Here is a 4,786-nt window from a genome sequence, read left to right on the forward strand (position 1 = left end):
CCCCTCGGTCAGCAGTTAGGCTCAGTGTTTCTCTTCCACAGTGGAAGGAATGCAGACGGGGAACAATCACGGACGTGTTGTTTGTGGCCGAAGAGCCCTCGTCATCTCAACATCAGGCTGATAATCACGACGGGTCAGGCTGCAAACTGTGCAAAGAAGAAGAGTGAAGGCTGGATTAGCTTCTCCTCGCTGACGGTAAATCAACAGTTCAAAATGTTCCACTTTCTGTCACAGAAACAGCTTTTTGTTTTCTTTTTTTTTTTTAGCTCGTTTCGGAGGCGACTCGCTGCGAACGCGGAGTCTCTTCACACCGAAAGTCCGTCCTTCATAAGTTGTACACACTGGTTAGAAAATTGGCATCGATTATATTCATGTTGCCGCCTCACAACACCGGCTCCAGTGGCTCTTATTGACTTTTTGGAAACCATGTAAGCCCAGGTACAAAACCTTAATGACAGCACTAAAAGACTTATATGAAGACACCCAGGGAAAACGGCCTGCTGAAGTAAGACGGCTGCTGCTGAAACACGCCTCCCCGTCTTCAGCATGTACGTGCTGTATTGACGGAGCACTTTAGTGTAATTTTAACGAGCACCAAAAAAAGAAATAGGAACAATTGGGACTAGAAAGCACGATACCGATCTTTGTCAGCCCTCAAGGCTTTTCTTGAAAAGCCTAAAAAACATATATTTAGATGATCTGGGGAAAATCAGCAGCAAAACTAAATGTCGAAAAGTGTTTGTGAACATCTCTCTAAGCTTAAGGACTCCACCAAAATTAAAGAAATGCAACCTAGCAGTCCTTGAAGGAATGCATGTTGCCCGCCGCCTTTCGTGCCGGTGTTGTAAACTGAGATCATCTTTTATGGGAAAATTCTGAAGTTAGAGTCATTTTGGTTAAATCTCAAAAACAATGTTTTGCGCCATCTTGCCAAAACTCGGGCTACCTGTTAGTGCTCAAAGTACGTGTTGTGGATGACTCTCAGCTACTACCGCACCGAAATGTATCTCATTATCTGTAAAATTGACTCTGTTATAGTCATTTTTGTGTTTGCTAAAGATAATGAGCTGCAGCAGCCATCTTGAGTCAGGCTGAATCAAAAAGTTAATTATTTCTGGACATACATTCAATGATTACTTTCTGTGAGTTTCATTAAAATGTATCCAGTGGTTAATTAGATATTTTGCTAACAGACAAACATAGTTGACTACAACAGTTAGTGCTAAAGCTTTAAGCTAAAATGTCACCTAATCTGTGGCTCTCAGAGTACGTGTTGAGGGCAACTCTCAGCTACTTAAACACCAATATTTAGCTCAGAATCTAAAAAATTGATTCACTTATGTCAATTTTTGTGTTTGCTGGGGTTGACAAGCTGTGGCGGCCATCTTGAATCAGGTCAACTCCAAAAATGAATCAGCTGAAGATGTACATTCAGTGATTACTTTGTGAGAGTTTCATTACAACGTGTCCAGCGGTTCATGAGATATTTTGCTAACAGACAGCCGAACGAACATGCATGCACACAGGCAAAAACATTATCGCCCATCTTTCACATTTGGGAGGCGGGCGATATTTATTCACAGAGGTTAAGCTGATTTTGGGAAAGTTAAATTGTGTTTAATGTAATGCTAGAATATGCATTAATTCCTGGATAGCCAATAGAACAGCTTAGCTGTAATAAGACCATTAGTAGGAGAGTAAGAGTCAAAGCCACCGGGGCCTGAATGTAACAAATCTCTCTGAGGCGAGAATGATCATTTTTAATAGAGAAACACTAATTAGAGAAACAAGAAATTCTGAATGCAGGAGGAAGTCATAAAAAATATATTTAACATGCGGGGCTGCAGGGGTCAGGAAATACATAACGGGGGCAGGAAGGTTTCAGAGATTTTGGGATAAAAAAGGAGCCGCACTAATTGCGTGTTAGCGGGGATGACGTGGCCAACTTTGCAGGAGGAGATAATGTAATGTTCGCTGGAGCAACGTCTCTGTCTCCGCCAGACACCCAAGTCTGTGGGAGAAAACCATCGCGTGCAGACGGTTAGTGCTACGGCAGAAAACGGAAAATAAGGACCAAACGCTGACGGATATTAACCCGCCAGGAAGCAGAGTCAGAAACAAAACACCCTCGTTATTATGAGTTGGGGGTGAGTCTCAGCTACGACCACGCCTGATTTTAGCTCAGCATCTGTAAAACTATCGGAGTTAAAGCCATCACCTTGTTACGTAAGGGCAGTTGACTGTGGTGGCCATCTTGAAACTTACTGAAACTTAGCGCAAGTTGTGTAAACAACGAAAGCGCTATGGACAACGTTGGCCCTGTGTTGTTGCTGTTTTTTAAACTTATGAAGATTCTCCTGAGACTTCAGGAAGAGAGGCACAGTGGAAGAAATGCTCTGGATGCCGCGATTGTTGCGCGGAGTCGGACGGCTGTTATCCGCCGGAGATTTCAGGCTTTACAGCACCTTCAGCTGGGGGACAGACGGCATAAACGTTGCAGGGTAAGCTAACGCTGTTGTTTATATTCTGACCTTCGCTCTTTATGCTTGCATCTGGTCACACCCACGACCAATGAGTGAACAGGAACTAAGCTTGTGCCGCCCACGAAGCAGGGCCGGCCCGGCTGGCCCAACTCCGAAGCAGGGACTAAAGAAGCAGGGACCGGCCTCAAAAAAATGCAGATGTAAACGCTCGCAAAGCGAGCCGAGTAGAGTAGAGCCGGGAGTGTTAGGGTCCGTGTAAAAGGGGCAAAAGTGTTAAAATTACGATCCTTTTGGCTTCCCATACATCCACCTCTGCCTCTTCGCTGACCGAGAAATGTTTCCACACTGCTGGTTTTGGGTCTCGCTTCACAAGGGCCTCCTGATAAAGGCTTCGCTTTACTTTTTATTGATGTCAGTCATGAGTTTGTAAAGCCTTTATATTTGACAGGATCAAGTACTGCGCTGCTTTTCATGTCTCCACCATTTAGATTTTCAGCATGTGTCGGTAAGTTACCTGTTTTTAAACGAAGTGAAGTGGTTCGCGGGCAGGTCCTCAAGCTCCTCTGTGTCGTCTGAACTCTTTAGTCTTGCTTCGCTTTGGAGTGAAGTGCTTTAGATAATGCCTTACTCCGCTCCTCTTCTGCTGTGGCGGTTAGCAGAATTTAATAAAAAAAAAAAAAAACTAACAACAAAAAACGAATGTGTGCCATCTAGATGAGAGAAAACTTGTAAGAGCATATTAAAAGGCATCATCTTTTCTTATTATTTTTGTCTTCATTAAAGATTCAAGTTTTTTTTTATTTATTTGGAGTTAAGGAAGTACTTTTATCCATAATCAATATACGATCTATAGTAGATGATCATAATGCCCTCAGCTGGAAGAAGGTAAATTAATTTACCACATGGAAGCAACAAAATGGATTTTAACCTCCACTAAAAAAAAAAAAAAAAAAAATGGCTCACCTCAAAAAAAAAGAAAAAAAATCAATATCAATTTAAGTGCACGCTTAATTTGAAATATTTTCACCCTTTCACTTGCTGTTAAACGGACCCTCTCCAATTACAGGCTAACGCTAGTCTAAATATAGCGTGGAACTCCGGGGGGAGCTGCACACAAAAGGGGCTTCACGCAATTTTCCCCTCGCAGTGGTACGGCCCGACACCTGTAAACACACTCTGAGGTGTAAAAATCAGCCCACTCCCTGAGGACAAACACTTTCACATGAGCTCCATAAAGTGTCTCTTTGGATGAACTGCTGTGTTGCCTGGGTTGGTCTGTCTGTTAGCAAAATATCTCATGACCCACTGGGCGGATTTTAACGAAGCTTTCAGAAATCAATCGTTGGAAGCACATTAACAGCTGATCAACTTTTGGAGTGAATCTGATTTAAGACGGCTGCCACGGCTGGTGGACTTTAGCCAACGCAAAAAGGGCTCTAACTCGGCCCGTTCCACTAACGCTGAGCTAAATTTTGAAGCGGCCGCAGCTGAGATGCATTCACAACACATACTCTGAGAGCTGACAGACGCCATGAGATCTGCGCCTAAAACATCGCCATTAACCATCGGACCATCTCCTGGACGGACAGTAATAAAGTTTTTACAGAGCAATCACTGGGTGCTTGTCCACAGCTGATTAACTTCTGAAGTCAATCCAATTTAAGATGGCTGCTAAAGCCAAGTGACCTTTGAAAAAACCTCAAAATGGCTGTAACTCAGTCCATCCATCTTACAGATATTGAGCTAAAATTTGGTGCGGTAGCAGCTGACCCCATCACATACCCGGAGCACCAACAGATCTCGCAATTCTGCATGAGATTGCGCGTGACGCTATTTTGCAGATGTAAACAACCAGAGCAGCTCTAACTCTGTCAGCTCTCGACCTTAATCTAACGTGGTTTGGAGACAAAATAAATATTCTATTTCAACTTTTTTCTTTTTTGCATCCTAACACGTTGACTCGCAGGCCTCAGGTCTTCTGATGAGGAGCTGTTTTTTTTCCCTCAGTGAGAATAAAAGCACTTTGCTTTTGGAGGAAACTCAGAAACATGAGGCAGATGTAAAACCAGGCCTGTTGGGTTAGAGAGGGCAGGAATTGAAAGAATCTGTTCTTGAACGCCATCTGACTTGACTCTTTCTTAGGTCCTTTTTTTTTTCTGTGAAAACTTCAGAATTAAAAAAAAAAGAAGTAGAGCTATAAATCACCACAGTAAGTTTCCACAGAGGCCCTCAGGACCCAACACAAATAAGTCATAAAACACAATCCCGGAATAATTAGCAGATAATGAATGTGCTGCACAGTC

This window comes from Kryptolebias marmoratus, linkage group LG13 (assembly GCF_001649575.2).
Source record: "Kryptolebias marmoratus isolate JLee-2015 linkage group LG13, ASM164957v2, whole genome shotgun sequence".
NCBI classification, from domain to species: Eukaryota; Metazoa; Chordata; class Actinopteri; order Cyprinodontiformes; family Rivulidae; genus Kryptolebias; species Kryptolebias marmoratus.